This window comes from Equus asinus, chromosome 6 (genome assembly GCF_041296235.1).
Source record: "Equus asinus isolate D_3611 breed Donkey chromosome 6, EquAss-T2T_v2, whole genome shotgun sequence".
NCBI lineage: Eukaryota > Metazoa > Chordata > Mammalia > Perissodactyla > Equidae > Equus > Equus asinus.
Genome location: NC_091795.1, coordinates 34,360,961 through 34,378,269, shown reverse-complemented (window position 1 = coordinate 34,378,269; position 17,309 = coordinate 34,360,961). Strand labels below are relative to the sequence as shown.

Genomic DNA, 17,309 nt, shown 5'->3' with positions numbered 1-17,309 from the left:
CTGTGTTCCCCTGAGGCTCATTAAAGTCCTTATTCACAATAGAAGTTAATTGTTATAAAAGTGTGTAAGTAATAGGGGGCTTAAGATATTTCAAACAAGGGGAAGATTTTTGGCATGATAACAATATGATTTTGCACTTAAAAATTCAACCATCTCGGGATTAGATGATCCTTACTATGAGCATAATCGAATGCAGTAACTTTGCATCTTCATCCATGTATGTATTTGGAGATTACAGTAAAGCTATCTTTCAAATTCCTGCTCTGGATACAGTTCTTCCATAAGATCTTATTTTTAATGTAATCTGAAAGGAGTGTTCTCATACTGGGAAAATTATCAGTGTGTTTAGAAAATAACTTTCAGCTGGGAGTTGAGACTTGGGTGACCATCCGGCTTGGTTATGCAAAAGCTGGGTGATTGTCAGAAAGTCATTTATTTATTGTGTGGGGATGTCTGTGTGTGTGTCTAGTATGTGGGCATATGTATAAATATATTTCTGAAATTAAAGCAATTATGAGCATTCCTACAGACCTCTCAGGAAGTATTGAGGGAACCTAACAATATGTATTTGTTGAACACACAATGAGGGATGTTAGAGAAGGATGAACAAAGCCCCCATCAATATAAATGGGGAATATAAGACACACCTGAGATAATGATCAATAGACTAAATCATCAAATCTCCTTGGCTTTAGGATATCTTAGAAAATATATAAAATGACTTGAACCCAAACCAGATCTGAGAACTTGTATGCTGTCGATACTGATGCTTTGCATTTCCTCAGCGGCACTAATTTTGATGTTTTCCAGTCACGTAGCTTACCATCCTGCCTCCAGCCATCCCCACAGATGTGTGTACACTAATCCAATTCCTTACCACATTACTTTCTCAGCTTATCGCTGGAATGTGGTCCTGTACAAGCTACCCAATCTTTCTGGCTCACACAGCCCATTAACATATATTCTTACTCATTCCATGTTCAGATCCGTGTTCCTCTTTCCTCCTCACAGAGCACTAATATGCCATGAAAAAAATTCCTTCTGCATATTACACCCACGATTTTATTTTCTCCTGCTCTCTCATCATTAATACTAATATTCTTAGCACCATAGTGTAATTTATAGTTATAGATGCCAGATGAACTCATCTATAGAAGCCTATAATGCTGCATTAGTGATGTTCTAAATTTACTTGATCATCTGGCAGTTGGAACTAGAAGTCAGTCCAAGCATGGAGCCTAAAGATAAGGTTAACTTTGCTGTAGATTCATGCCAGCTGTTCTTCAAGAGTCAAAACTACTGTAGCACGATCTGTTGATGATAGTTAAATGCTTTGCTAATTAAGTCATATTAGTTACAGATTTCAGATTCCTTTGTTCCAAGAGAGGTCAATGATCTGGGAACCACCAGCCAAAGAAGTTAATCAGCAGCTGAAATCCACCACAAGTGAAATTATCATGCGTCTTAAATTTCAGAAAGAGTAAGAATGTTTTAGCAGTATTGAGTCACAAAAAAAAGGGTTGAAAGCAAAATCGCCTTGAAACCTCAGCCAGCTTATTAGATTCTATGAATTCCATGTAAGAGGGAAAAGATATCAAGTACAGTTGAGACAGGAAAGGATTTTATGGTAGAAATCTATCAGGCTTCTTTATTCTGGGACATAATTCTGAACTTGAGAACTCAGTATTTTCTCTCATAGACACTGGATTTAAAGGCTATTGTATCCAAGGATGTTCTCGATGGCATAACTCTTACTGTTTGTACAACCTGCAAATGATCCAAAACCTAGAGTTATAATTAAGGACCTTGTTACACCATAAAAGATTTTCAAATTTTAATCTATGACAACCCACACAGCACTCAGAGCTTAAATACTTTATTGACCAGGCTGGCAGGCTGACTCCTCTGTTGGAGCTGGAAGGGCCCTGCTCCAATTTATCTCTCCCACACTACATATTTGTAGTCATAAATCTTTTGCTAGGCTCTTTGAACATTAAAAATAGCACAGCATTCCGGCTTTTCTTCTGGTGCTATGAGAGCCAAATCAAAGGTGCCAGCCTCCCGTGGCCTTTCCCCATAGTGCTGCGGCAGGGAGCGTTTACATCTGTCCTGGACCTCCCTGTCTAAGTGTCAAGTCAAACGACAGTGTTTCCCATTCAGAGTTCGGCTCCCTCTCCCCAGATGCCTCCATTATCTGGATATCAAAGCTGAGCAGCAGGCTGGGCTCAGCTGGTGCTTTGCCAGGCTGCATCTGTCCCTTTTCTCAATGATGACTTTGGGTGGGTATGTCTTCTTCCTTCTGCAAGGAAATGGAGCAGAATAGCTGTGCTACCACCATAGCCAGGCCACTGCCCTTTGGTTCGGACCTCAGGAGGAGTGAGGCAGGGAGCAGGGAGCAGTTTCTAAAGGAGCAAAAGAGTAGTTCCAGGGTAGGCCCCAAAGCAGAGCAGAGCTAGGCTCTAACCTAGAGAATAACCGCGCAAGTATTAGCCCAGATGTTTAGAGAAAAGAGCAATGTACTCCAGTGGAATGTTATTTTATGAATGTCCTTCTTCTAACGTGAGAATGTTTGGTTTGGATTGTTATTTCAGTGGTAATTAGTAAAAAGCTTTATGGGGCCCATCCTATAGACACAATGCAGAGATTTCTGTGTCTCTTCCCTTTTTCTTCTAAGCTCTTTTCCTGATCTTTTATAAAACCCAGCTTTATTGAGGTATAATTGACATCCACTAAACTGTGCATATATATATTTTGGTAAGTTTTTTATAGGCATTCACCCACAAAAACCATCCCCACAATCAAGAGGATGAACATCTCTATTACCCCTTACAGTTTCATCATGCCCTTTGTAATCTGTCCTGCCTACTCTTCCCCACGCTACTCCCATCTCTAGGCAACCACTGATCTGTTTTCTGTCACTATAAATTAGTCTGTATTTTCCAGACTTTTATATAAATGGCATCAAACAATATGTGCTCTTTTTGTTTAGCTTCTCTAATTATTTTGAGATTCATCCATATTGCATCATGTATCAACAGTTCATTCTGTTTTGTTGCTGAGTAGCTTTCCATTGTAAGGATATACTTCAGTCCGTTTCTCTATTCACCTGGACATTTGAGTTGTTTCTGGTTTGGGGCTATTACTAATAAATCTGCAATGAATATTTGTATATAAGTTTTTCTATGTTTTCATTTCTCTTGGGAAAATACCTGGGAATAGAATAACTGGGTCATATGAAAGGTATGTGTTTCACTTTTTAAGAAACCACCAGTCTCTTTTCCAGAGAGGCTATACCATTTATATTCCCACCAGCTGAGAGTCCCAGTTCTTCCACATCCTGGCTGACTTACTGTTTAATCCCTATTGTGAGATGTCTGTCTAGCCCGCTTGCCCATCTGTATCAAACGTGGCCTCTTGTCTCTGGCCAGACATCAAAGAGTCAAGGTCTGGGCTGGACAAAGAAGGAAGACACTAGACTGAAGAATGTTCATGACCTAACATCAACAGGAAATATCGATTTTGTGAGATTCCAGAGAACGAAAGAACTTGTGCACTATGGTATTAGTCAGAATCATAGGGTAAAAAATTAATATGGATTAAAATTCCTGACCATTATTCTGTAAGAAGAAAGTAAATATATTTTGTCTTTCATTTTATGGAATCCAGTAAATGTTGCTCACATATTGACTAGAACATAATACTCGGAGATAGAAAAATGTACTTGAGACTATTCTTCACTATGAGAAATGTGTTTTCAGTGTGAGCATTTAGCCAAATTCCCAGAGCAGAAATCTCTTCTACATCCCCTCTAAACGCAATTGACCACAAGCTTGATACCTCCCAGGAAGGCCTGTCTCTGCAGTCAACAGTTTTATTCATGGAGCGGATTTTTTGTCTAAGGAATTAGTAACTGCCTGCCTGACATGGGAAGTGATTCAGAATTAGAGCAGGTAGACTGTATAGTATGAGGAAGCCAAGTTAGGCTTCAGAAAATAACATCCCTTCTCCTTCTTTTATCTTATACATCCGAGACTCATATAGCCAGGTAACATCTTAGAGATCATACTGTCCAGTAACTCTCAAATTATGTTCCTGGCAGCCAGGTTTGGAATTGGAAGGAGAGAAAACAAGTGAGAAAACTAGAGTTGTTCTTTGCCCATACGCTTTACAAGTAGAACTTCTGCATTAGAGTTCCTTAAAAACAAGAGTCCTATCACCTCAAAAAAAAAAACAAAAAAAGAGAAAACAACTGATTGTGTCAACTCTCATAAATCGGATAGGGAACCTGAGACCTCAAGAGATGTGATTTGCTCTTGCTTGAGCTCGTATTGTGAGTAGCAGAGCTGGGGCTGGAACACAGGGCTCCTAGAACTTCAGTTAGCACTCCTTTCTTATGACCACATCTTGCCTTTAATTTCAATGCAAGCAAAATAAATAGAGAAGACCATGCATGGTTAAATCTAAAGCATGTGCTGTTCTGTCACTTGTATGATGTAAGCCAGTCCCTCTCCAGACCATCAAAGGCACCACAACAGAATAGTATCTATATTTTAAAAAATGTAACAACAAAGCACTAACCCAAACCATTTGCTCTGAGATATTTGTGTCATTTTTGTCTGTCTATCTGTGCTTTCTTGTGTTGCCTCCTGCTGAGTAAAGAAACCCAAATCAGAACAAATAATGAGAGTTACCACCAGGTCCCCTATGGTGATTAGAGCAGTTCAGGGGTGTACGTGTGTGTGTGATTTTAGGGTGCTGTGGAGGTCTCCTGTATGTACCCTACAGGGAGCGTGGAAAATAAATCTTTGAAAGATTAGAATGATTGTGTTGGCAAATTCATTATCCGCGCTTAGGTAGAAGCATCATGGTGCAGAGGCAGGACAGGACATAGCCTTTAAAAGGCAGAACAGTTAAGTTGGCTGAGCTGGTGAGACATCTGGTCCCTTCTGTTGTCTCTACAGCACCATGGCCAAGGTGGAGGGCCAAAGCATTTGCCAGTGACCAGAGAATAGAAATATGCTGCAAATATCCTATGGGAGCCTCCTCATTTATTCCCCAATCATTCATCTACTATCACTCATGCATTCATTTAAACAAGGTTTGGCCAAGATATGAGCAAAATACTGGGCATAACTTTTTGCAGAATTTCATATGCAACTCTAGCCAACTGTTAAGATATTTATATATTATTTCATATGCATATCATACTATTAAGTGATGTCATCGTTAAAATTACATGTCTTCTTAAAGTTCTAAGATGAAGTTCAGAGCACAGGCACACAAAGTCATTTTAAATAAATCTCCACAGAGAAAGGCATTACAGAAAGGGAAAACATATTTATTTTCAGGTTTCTAATACTAGCTAAAGTTATTTCATAATTTATCTCATTTAATCTGCCCTTCAATTCTATGCCATATGTATGATTATCTCCACTCTGCAGAGAAAATAAATAACTTTCCCAAGATTCCAAACCTAGGTGAAGATCCTGACCCAAGTCTAACTTCAAGACCCATGCTCTTTCCTGTACCCATGACAACAATGTTAGATATTTGGTGTTAATGTTTGGGGAAATAATGACAAAAAGGGAAGGTCATAGTTCTATATATAAAACACTGATTCTGGCTCTTTGGTGAGTTGCCACCACAATGAACCCTCCTTGAGCCTGTTGTCTTAAGCTTCAGGGCTAGACCAGTTGGGCCATTAGTGGATAGAAAGGAGATTGAACCCAAGAAGGCCTGAGGGCCATTGGGTTCTCAGCTCTGTGCCTTTCTTATCCTAGAAAATGAAGAACCAACCACCCTCAGCCTGATGCTCACAGAGAAACACTGTGAGTTCTTGTCATTTCCTTAGCACAATCAACCATCTCAACAGAGAAATGAGGAAATCTTAACGGAGAATCTCGCATATCTACAAGTGGGAGCCAGATGGAAGACTTGACCTGCCCATAAAACTAGCTTATGTGCATGTGACAAAGCGGGTGTTTTTACTGTGCAGAGACTAAAACAAACAGAAAATTATAAGGGCACAAAAGGATTTTCCACATTGCTGAGTCTTGCAGAGTGTTCACACTTGAGTTCTCCTTTTTGAATTTATTATCTCAGGGCAGCATTTGGTTTGGAGAGCCAGGGCGGCTGAGCTGAAAATGTGTGTTGTTATTACTTGAAGTTGGTGGGCTTCATCTGCAAAGGCTGCAGTGTTAAGACCCAGCTTTGCTCTTTGCAAATTCTTTGTCAACAAACTCTGCCTCTTAGTCCAGCCATTGGCAAATGTGAAACTCTATATAAAATATTAATTTAGGGCCCATTCCTGACCATTTGTTTTAATATCATGCATATTTGGAAAGCTCGCTTTATCTGAAGCTGTTTACTAGTACCTTTTCTAAATATGTGTATCACTTGCATTTTCATGTTCTTCAATTTGGAGTTTTAATCACAGGTTAATTTCCAGATCACACTCACAAAGAATCCATACACAACCACTGTTCTGTTAGGTCATTTTCCTCATGGTCCCACAACATGTCATTTCTCTTCTATCTCCTGTGCCTTTACTCACATTGTCTTTGTTTTCTCCATCCCAATCCAACTTTTCATCCAGCATCCAAATCCCCGCCCTTTCTCTAAACCTTACGAAACCACCAAAGCCAAAGAGACTACTCTTCCCCCTTACTCTCTAGGTCAGTTATTTTCTGTTCTATTAATCTGACAACTAATCAGATGCTTTACAACATCTCTTCTATTTTTTTTTTATCTTGAATAGCAATTTAAAATTGCTTTCACTATTTAACATTTTACTTATTTACATCTGGCTTCCCTAAGTAGACCAGGCACCCCTTCAGATCAGGGACTACATGTTTGCCCATTTGATTTCTGTCACGGCACCACATGCTGGACTTCCTACTAGGTGGACATCAGGAAAGGATCTCTTGAGTTGATTGGTCAATTAACTGATGAAAATGTGCTGTTAAATAATCAATTGCTCAAGGTGAGGAATACACCTGAACTCATTTCTTCCTTTTTCTTAGCAGTTGTTCCACGACTGGCTAAATGAGATGGTGGCAAGAGGGCTCATTTCAAGCCCCAGTTCGTGAACAGTTTTATAAGAGTTCATTTAGTGGGGCTGGGAAGAGAGGGAGGTTACTGAAAAGCGAGAATAAATTGCTGTTAACTGCTATTGTTTGCAATTTGCTACTGAAAATAGCAAGGTAAATTTTAGGTCACATATATAATACAAGTGTATTGATTGGACTGTCTTTTTCAAAGTTATTGGTGCAATTAAATTGACCTTTTGCCAGTACAGAAATTACTTGTTTAATAAAGACTGAACAAATGAGTTGAGCATAATTTTAAAAGAGCAGATAAACAGAACACTGCTTGTAAGGCCTTAGTAAAATCACTGCAAAGGCAAAGTATGGACCCGCTGGGTAATTTTGTGCCCAAATGAATAAATAGTTCTTAGGAAGCCAAAACCAGAAGCTAGGTAGTTGGGATGTTGTAGTAATAAAGGGTATATCATAAGTGTGATGTTGCTCTCTGAAACTCACCAAGCACTGCAGAATCCACTTAGGTGCATTAGGCATGATGCTAGATCCAGAATCCCTTTGCGAACAGTAAGCACTATGCAAAGACAAGGGTTGCTCAGGCACCACTTTTGTGCATTTGCACATATTTCCCAGCCTTACCTCCAGGCCACTGACACTAACTGGTTGATGACAGGACCTCTGCTATTCTGAGGCACCAGGTTATCTAAGACCGGAACCAAGGCTTCTACAACCTTAGTATGTCTTCTAAACACAATTCCACATATTTCTACACAGGATCTTACGTTCCAAATGGGAAATATTTCACTGGATACATCAGATCTTTTGGTGAGCATCACTGCTTGGAGAGAGCATCACTTAGTGTGCTCTACACTGTGCACAGCACCCTTCCCAGGAGGGGCAAAGAAACATAAGGCAGAACCATTACCTGTGACACACTCATAATCTACGTGACAGCTTAAAATATACATCCTATTCAAATCTGTAAACCCTTCCAAATCTGAATCTCCTGGAAGCGCATATTAAAATACTGGCTTCAGCACCTCCTCAATCTATTGAATCATCAAAATCTCTGGATGTGGAAAGGTTGGAGATTCAGAATCTACATTTTAACAGGGAGCCTAAGTTATTCTTACGAAATTGAAATGTGAGAACTATTCTAATGAGGGTTATTGGTTTGATACATGACTGGAGGAAGCACCAAACATATTCAATGTACTTTGTGTTCTTTTATGAGATTGTCAGTCAGGTGCGGCCACAGGAGGAGGCAGACAGAGAGGCTGAGGAAGACAAAGACTCATAGATCCTAGAGACGGGAGGCATGGCACACTACACAGGGCCACGTGGGAATGCCACCAGGGTGATCAGGAGGCAGAAGACAGCAAGAAGGGGAAGGTATAGGCCACAGCCTTTATTGGGGTTTACTCAGGAAAGGTAAGGCAGGGCAGGGTGAACTGTTTATGGTTGGCAAGTGTGAATGGTTTGGGGTGGCTTTAGGCTATAGGAATGGTCTCTAGTTGACCAGCACCTGGTGCTGGGATGATTAAGGCAGAGAAATATTGCCTCCTAGGGTGCATAGGCCAAATATGAGAGGAGGAGCAGCTTTTTTTTTTTTTAATATATCAAAACATCATAATGTGTGGAAAATAAATAGAAAAATTTTTATATATTTTATATTTTTAAAATACATATTTTATATGTTCTATATACAGAATGGCACTTGTCTCCACGTATGTGAATCTGTGAATGGAGTAAGGGAACTACATTAGGAAGTAAAAAAATGAGGTGGGCCAGAAGGCATAACAACCTAGAAACCCACTACTGTGGCCTAGATATCCATCTGTGCTCTGTGGACAAGAAATATAGATTTTTTTAATTTATTAGGTTATATCTAGCATATGTATCAAAAGAGAAGAGAAGATCAAGGATAAGAGCCTAGAAAACATGCACATTTTAAGGGACAGGTTCAGGAGGAGGACTCAATGAAGGCGAAGAAGTGGTCAAAGTTAGAAGGAAAACCACTAGATAGAGGGACACAACGCAAAGAAAGGATGGAGAAAGCTTCAGGATGTTGATGAAGTTCAAAAACTACAAGCTGCAGAGAGTTCAGATAATACAAGGAGGAGAATGAGGTGCAGATGCTGAAGCCTGGCATGTTCAGTAAAGATGAGGGCATTAAACTGGGGAATCTGGGATTCCCTGTTTCCAATAGCAATCATGATAACTGTGTTTGTTATGTACCTTTGACCAATATACTTGGGCCTCCATTTCCCCCGCTGTTAAGTGAGGAGGCTGGAGACTTGACGTCTCAGACACCTGCAAGCCCCACCATTCTCCATAATCAGTCATCTGCCCCAGCATCTTCTGTGAACTGCCCCCACCTGACTAAACGTGGAGCAGCCCATCACTTCCAGACCTTAGGGTATATCAGTTAGTCTGTCCAGCATCATACCTTATGTGACTAGGGAGACAGCTCAAAGTGTCTTTTGCTTTTCTCTTGTTCATTTCTATTCACACTCTCCTGGCTTCTCAAGCTTACCCACCTCTTTCTTCCTTTTTAGATTCTCTGTGCTATTTTTCCTGAGTTGTTTATGTCCAGCTTTCTGATCCTTTATAAATGAATTTTCTTTGGCACGTACAAAACTCTCACCCATAGGCTCGTGTCACTTATTTTATGTAGGGGGATATCCAAGATTTAATAAGCCCTGAAGTCTAGAGGAAAATAAAATTAGAGAAATGAAATTGATTCTTATATTGGTTGGATACTGGAAACTCAGCATAAATATCCCAAGTGGTCTTACTCTGCAGGTTATTGAAATCTAGAATTTCTCACTGAGGCAATTTGCATGTTGTTAGAATTGTGAAAGTCTTGAAATTGGCACTCATAAATTTTTCTTTTTCTTTTTTTTTTTTGGTTGATTTTTCTGGACTTTGAACTTCATATTCGAAACTGTAGCTGTGCCTGTGGTCTCTTTCTCTCTTGGAGATAGGGAGTAACTAGTCAATGTCTCTGTCTGCCTTTATTGTTTCAAAGGACTTTCACCATTCCTGTCATAGCCTTTTTTATGCCCAGCCCACTGAGCAGAAGTTCATCCTTCAGTCGATTTAGACTTATTCTGAAGTGCGGCCTCTCTCCATCTTCTTTGGAAGCAGCTCATAAATTCTTCTTGTTTCAGATGTGATCATCAATCTTCTGCCAGAGAAAATTAAGAATTGTGATTTGTTTGCTGGGTAAGAGAGGTTCTGGAGTTCTGACCCCTAATTCATTTCTTATTCTTTGTGTTTGCCTGTAGCGTGTGACTAAGGGTTTGCAGAGTCTTGTTTCATTTCTTGAGACTCGTCGACTTAAAATTTGTTTTATTGCATGATAGTCCCATTTAGCTATATTTATCAAAAACAAACAGTTACTTTGTAGCCCACTTTGTGTCTGCCGTCTTCCAACTACAGTGTGCTTCCCTGAAGGGTATGTCTCTCACCAGCTACTGGTTGGATTCTTGACAGCTTGCCCCGGGAGGTGCCATGTCCCTCTGTGAAGGTGGTTGTAACTGGATGGCTCTCTTCACACTTCCAGTGGTGGTGAATATACCTCTAGAACATAGGTATTGGCCCCTGGAATGAAGAAAGATGGCTAAAAGCTATATTAGGCCCAGTTTATGTAGTAAAGCAATGAGGTTTCTTTGAGTAATTTTAAAAATGTGTTTAACGACTAAAATATCTGAATTTTGGATCTTAATAGCATTGAGACTGTTGAAATAATAGAAAAAAAGAGAGATTAAGAAAAGTGGAAATCCATATAATTTACCATGCTGAACATTGTGACTGTTCTACAGGGGGCAGGGCCTGATTTTCTTTTCTTATCAGGGTCTTAGTAGAAGGAGCCTCCAGCACTTCTCTCTCCTCCATCATTGGTGTGCTCCTTGGACAGTGTCAACTTTAAAATCAAATAGCCAGTTATTTTACCAGCAAAATGAGTTTATTCAGGTATAGCAAAAGAATTGCAATTTGGGATATGCAAACTATGGTGAACCACAAGCAAGTCCAGAGAACAAAAGAGGGGAGCTTATTTTTATAGAGAAAAAGGGAGAGTTGGGAGAGGCTGTTCTAAATGAGAGGTCATTGGATGAAAGTAAGTGTTCAGAGTGGCAATGGCTCCTTGTTGGCTGAGCTGCAGCATTTTCCATTGGCTGAGCTTGTTGCTAGGCAAGAAGAAATTCTTCCCTCCTTCCTGCTGTTGGAGTAGTAAAATAGTAGCCAACTTCCTGTTGGAGGTACAAGGTACCTCTCTTCTGGTTTGGAGTAATTGACAATGAGTGGTAGAGTATGAGAGCTCCCTCTATAGGCCTTCGGACTCCGATTTTAGTTGAGATTTCCTTTGTTAATCTTCACAGCAGAAATGATGATAATGTGAGTTTCATTTCCACAGCATGTTCTTGTTTCTGCACAGAGTAACCTGGCAGGCAAGGCAAACGTAAACACAGAGAGAATATGTCAGAGTCTAGGTTTGGCATGTGATTCTCCTTCTTTTGTTTATCCTTCCTCTGACCACCATAGTATAATTTAAAGAATCTACAAGAGCATTGAGACTAGCTCCTCTTTGCATAGGGCCTTCAGATAGATTATTCAAGATCACAGAGCTAATTATTGGCAGATCCAGCGCTAGAATTCAGGCCTCCTGACTTCTCATCCAAGCTTCCTCCTACATACTGCTATGCAAAGGAAGCCCTTGTTGAAGGAGACAAAGGCACTAGGATACTATTTATCAGGGAGTTAACAGTGTAATCACTAGTACCACTTACTAAGCGTGTCCTGTGTGCCTGGTACTTTTCTTAAGCTTACAAGTTGTTTTAATTTAATCTTCACCCTCAAACTCTTAAGTAGGTACCATTATTATCCTCATTAAAAGAAAAAAAAGAGGAAAGTAAGGTACAGTGGACTTGATAGCTGGTTCAAGGTCACATAGTAAATCACGGATTAGGAATTAAAATCTTAATCTGTGGATTCTAAAATATATATTCTTAACTGCTGTCCTTTGCTGCCTGTAAACATCCTTGCATGTTATACATAGTTGTGATCATTAGTGCATGCAGTTCTGTGGCCTGACTTTTTCACTAAGCATTCCTTGTTATTAAAACCATCAGCATCCTTGTTATTAAAAATTCTTCATCATCACCATGTTATTAGCTTTGTAGTCTTACTTCTGTCATCTTGTTTTATGTTGTCTGTGTTTTCCTATTTCCTTGATGTTTTTCTTCTATTCTTTTTTCTCTGTGTATTCTGTTGTATTTCTATTATTTTCTGAAACAATTTGCAGTGAGACATCTTGATTTTATCATTACTAGTTGTTACCTTAGGATTTTTCAAAAGCCTCTTTAAACTTATATTTAAGTATCAGTGGCAGAAATTGAACAATGTTCCAGCCCTGTGGCCCCAGTATATAAGTTGAGCAGTGTGCTTCTGTATATTTTTTTTTCATCCTCTTTCTTAGTATCTGTGTACTTAACCTGAAGTTTGAACTTTTTTTTAAAAAAAAATATATCATTTCTATAACAGGATGCATCTCTCTCTATCCACGTATCTATCTACAAATGTGTGTGTGTGTATGTGTGTCTTATAAGAAGTTTGCGACATTGTTAAATTTGAATGACTGTAGAGAATCCATGTGGAGGTGCCCAGGAGGTGGAAGAGAGAGGCTAGCAGCTCAGGAGTCAAGTCTAGCTTGCAGACATTCCTTTGAGAATCATTAGCACACTACCCACAGTAGAAGGCTGTGGAGATTTTCCAGGGAGTAAGAGTAAAGATAGAAGACAAGCTGACAAAGATGGGATTCTAGTGAACACCAATATTTTAGAGCACAGTGATAGTGAGTGAGAAAAAGTGGTCAGAAGAATCAGAGGAAAATTCAGAGAAAGGTGCCATGCCATTCAATGGAGCAGAGAGTTTCAGGAAGGTGGGATGCTCTGGAGAACATGCCTCTAAAGTGTTCCCTGGATCTGATGCTATAGGCCAGTGGGTACTTTAGGAAGTGCAAATCCATTAGGATAATTAGTATCGAAGACACAGGATTGTGCCTGAGGACCCAATAAAAAATGCAGTTTTCCGTCTGTGACAATCAGTAGACTGAGTTTCTAGTACTGAGTCTAGCAAATGACCTTCGGCAATATTTGATCTTTCTGAGCCTCAGTTTCCTGAGCTGTACAATTTAGGGAATAGATTATATAATGTCTAGAATGTACTCCAATTCTAATGTTGTGTGTGCTATGATGTTGAAAGGTATTAAGTTTTCCCCAACTACACAAGACAAATCCTTCAAGGGAGAACACTAACCCTAAAGTGATTCTCAAATTATGAGCCAACTGGGTCTTAAGGGAGGTCAAATATCTGGGCTCCTAAATATTGCTGTTGATGTCATGAAAATTTTTATACTTTAATTTTAGTCATGAAAGGTTAGTAAATGGTATATTCTGTAGCCTTTTAATATCTCACCAAAAGTGTTTCTTCCCATCCATTTATAGATAAATTTAAGCAAGTCCTTGGGAGCATTGACTCAGGGGTTATTAGAACCTGAATCTGGTAGCCATCTTGAATATGCACCAACTGTGTATGACACGCAGCATATTCCTTAAACTTTATATCTTGGTTCCTTCATCTTTCCAAGGAAATTTGTTAAATAAAAATGATTATAACAGTCCAATTGGTACCACAAAGACAGTTTGCTGAAAGAGTTCAAAGCATTGACACCCATTCCTGTTTAGTGTACTCTAGTCACTGTCCCCTGTTCAGAAGCCCCTCAGCTTCCCCAGTTTGAGAAATGGAAAACCATGCAGAGAAAGGAACATGGACTGAACCTCAACAGACTGTGCAATGAAAAACCGGGCAAGACTTTATTGGGCTCCTATAGAAACAAATTGACTCCTCCTGTTACATTCTAAAGAATGCCAACCAAACCAAAGCTAACTTTATACAGGTGATGCACTTTCCCCTAGAGTTAGCCAAGATCTTGTGATCCAGTGGCTCTGTCTCTGTTATTGAATGATTGTTTACTTCTGGATTTTTAGGAAGCTAAGTAGAAAAGGAAATGCCACATAGCAAAACCTGCTTTGAGTTCTGTATCAAACCAGTTACCTGAGAAAGCCCACATTATCTGTAAACATTTAAGAATCATTAAAGATAATAGCTTTTTCTCTTTCTGGTTCAGAATAGCCAACATTCACAAGAAAATTGCCTTCACATTTTTAAAGCGCTATTCTATTATCAAACTTACAGATAAAATGTCAAAATTATAAATGGCTTCAATTTTCATCCTTTTAATTAATTTTCAGACAACAGAAGTTGATTTAATCCACATAATTGCTTACAATTTTCAAAATTTTGTTTATATAATAATCAAACTTTCTTAAATCAGTTCCTCTGGGTACCTACAGCGTGTAGCTTGAGCCACTATAATACTTAAAACATCCCACTGTACATTGCAGTAAATTATTTACACCTCTCTGTCTCTCAGTATTTGGGGAGCTCTTGAAGATAAGAGACTAAATCTTAATTTATTTTTTTGACCGTCTTAATATCTAGAACAGAACCTTGTACTTTGGAACTGCTTAATAAATATTTACTGGATTGCTAAACTCTGAGGAGGAGTTGGTGTCAAGAAGAGAATTTAAATACTTTCTCATTTGGCTGTATACCTAATTCTTTATGCCTTTAATTTTCTGTTTATTGGCACCCCTTTCCCTTCACTTTTTGAGGTAGGCACTGGCTAGAATCTTTGCTGTGTAATGCTTAGTTCTTTAGAAATCAAAGTTCTTGGCTCAGCCTCTTGGCTTGTCCAGCCTTTTATAGGTGTTGTAAATTTGATCACCATCAAGGGCCGTTAAACAACATACAGTGATAAAAATAGTTCCCTCTGCTGACATTCGGTGTTTTCTAAAACAGCTCGATAAATTCTGGCCTACAGAAACTCTTTCTGATTTCAGAAGTCAGAAAGTGAACTGTTGACACATATCTGGACAGATAGAAAATAAATTGCTCTGTAGTTGCTCAGAAATATGTCCTAGATGCTTTTTCTTATGACTAGTGGTTGACTTTGCCTTCACTCTATGATATTATAATAGAACTTATGCAAGCTCACGAGGTTACAAGAGGCCTTGTAGGAGGCAACTTGTTTGCAAGGTGATGATTCTGCAGGAGGCATAATAGGTAGGGTGGGTGGGAAAGGTAAGTTGGTGCCTTTGGCAGAGAAGAGAGTTACTTTTAAATTTTATTTATCAGGTTCTTGGGAAAAGGGATAGTGATACTGGTAATCACAAGGAAGCCCTGGCCTTAAAATAAGACCTGAAAGCAAGATCTGCTGATGCATTTTTCTTCTTCCATTCACTTTCTATTGCAATTGTTGCTGAATATAGATGCAAACTCCATTTTCACAAACTAAATTTTTGCATCATCATTCACTTTATTGCCTATTACATTAAACCCAGTCAAACCCAAAAGAAGTAGAAAAATACACTAAACTGGAAATGAAGGGCCATGTATCCAGTTTCCGTCTGTGTCTACTGAGGCACATAAACTTGAGCAACTCACACAACCTTTCAGGGGTCCTTGTCTCTCTTGGAAGAGAAAAAGGTTTGCACATGGTATTTAAGATCCCTTCTATCTCTAAAGTCTACTCAGACACCTCAATTAGTTTTCAAGCCCTGCTATTCCTGCTTTTCGAGCCTGGTTTCCTATTAGTTCCAGAAAGAGTGTGTATAAAGTTTTGTACCTGCATGCTATTTCTTAAACTACCTTTTGAATCCTTTTAGGTAGAATCTGGGCTCTCCAGTTCCACACTCTCTCTCATCTTGCATGTTCCTCATCTCCCTTACCTTCCAGGCCCTAGGAAGAAGGTGAGTCTGCATGCTCATCTACTTGCTGTTCTTTTGCACCAGCTTGGTTTTAATGCATATCTCCTTCCCATCTCTGAAACTTCTTAGTCCTCTCTGTTCAGCCTCTTTTCTTTGCAACTTTCCTCAACTAATGTATCTTCTTGTAAAGTTGGATTCACTAACATCTCTTTCAAGACCCTATATAAGAGTGATACGTTCTGAAAGCATCATTGTAGATTGAACTTCATAAAGGACTTCACTGATACCCAAGAGCTGTAGGACTCTAGTCCCAGCTGTACTTTTACAATAGGCTATTAGCTGCTTTGGCTTCACCTTCATACTTCTGTGTAATGCTTAGAGATGGGGTTGAGGTTCGAAATACATCACAGAATGTACTCTCAAACATCTTCATGCACAGGTAGAGGACATAAATGAGTGAAACAGGCCTAGGGTAAGACCATAGCAAGTGTTGAAGACTGAGGTTAATAGGAGAGGCGTTCTCTTATTTCTATTTTAAGTAATTTGCATGCCAAACCAAACATCCTTGACAGTTGGATTTAAATCCTAGGCCTCTGGTATGCAGGCCTGGACTTAGGTGGCCCCTGTGGTGTTTTTCAGTTTTAAGGTAGATCTTTGAATATCTGTTCTTCTACTCTGACTATGTCTCTGCTAGAATGGGTTATTGTATGTATGCTGCTATGTTTCTTTGTAATTTTTTCTTGAACCGCTTCATCTGTCTTGACTCTTGACTCATATATATTATAGGCGTGCATTACTCATTTTATAAGCCCTGATAACACCTGCCACATACCTCTGCCCACATTGATTCTCAGAAAAAAGCTTGCTGAAATTTGCATCGAAGATGGCTAGAAGTTAAGAGTTGAAAAGAGTGTAGAAAATTACGAAGGAAGGATTGGAGAAAAAGTATTTGAAACAGAGTAAGAAGCCACTGTAAGAGAGAAGCCAAGCTATGGGGCAGCTGGTACCTGGTACCTGACTCATCTGATCTGTTTACTCCACAGTAGAGCACAGATTTCTGGAGCTGAGCTAGCAATCACTTGGCTTAGTGTTTCCCAAAACGAGGAACCTAGGTGGTGTACATCTGAGCATATTTTTGCTATAATAGCTGGATATTTTAGTGTGTGTTAGAAACATTTCTGTGTGCTTTAATGTGTTAGAAAAATACTGATTTTCCATTTATAGAAGTAATGGGTTTTCTTATCAAATTTAGAAAAGCATTAATTAAACCATAGGATGGGTAGTCTATGGATTTAGGAAAAATCAAGAAGGTGTTATTCAAATAACTAGGTTTGGGGAAATCCCTTTGTTTTTCACAGGAAGAAATTGACTTGGCAAGGATCACACAGTGAGCGATTGACAGAGTCGGGTAACTCCCAGGTGCTATAGACAGATC

At 39.2% G+C, this 17,309-nt stretch overlaps 1 protein-coding gene across 6 annotated transcripts in view; it reads left to right on the top strand.

The window, feature by feature from the left end:
• Positions 1–17,309, top strand: part of CTNNA2 (catenin alpha 2) — a 1,089,024-nt gene that overhangs the window by 698,902 nt on the left and 372,813 nt on the right. For 2 of the 6 annotated variants that reach the window (XM_070511886.1, XM_070511885.1), the window contains exon 1: positions 15,839–15,916. The exons of the other annotated variants lie outside the window; for them this stretch is intronic. The gene's annotated coding sequence lies outside the window, so the exon portion shown is untranslated. Of the gene's footprint in view, positions 1–15,838; positions 15,917–17,309 lie in introns of those variants that run through there. 6 annotated transcript variants of the gene reach the window in all.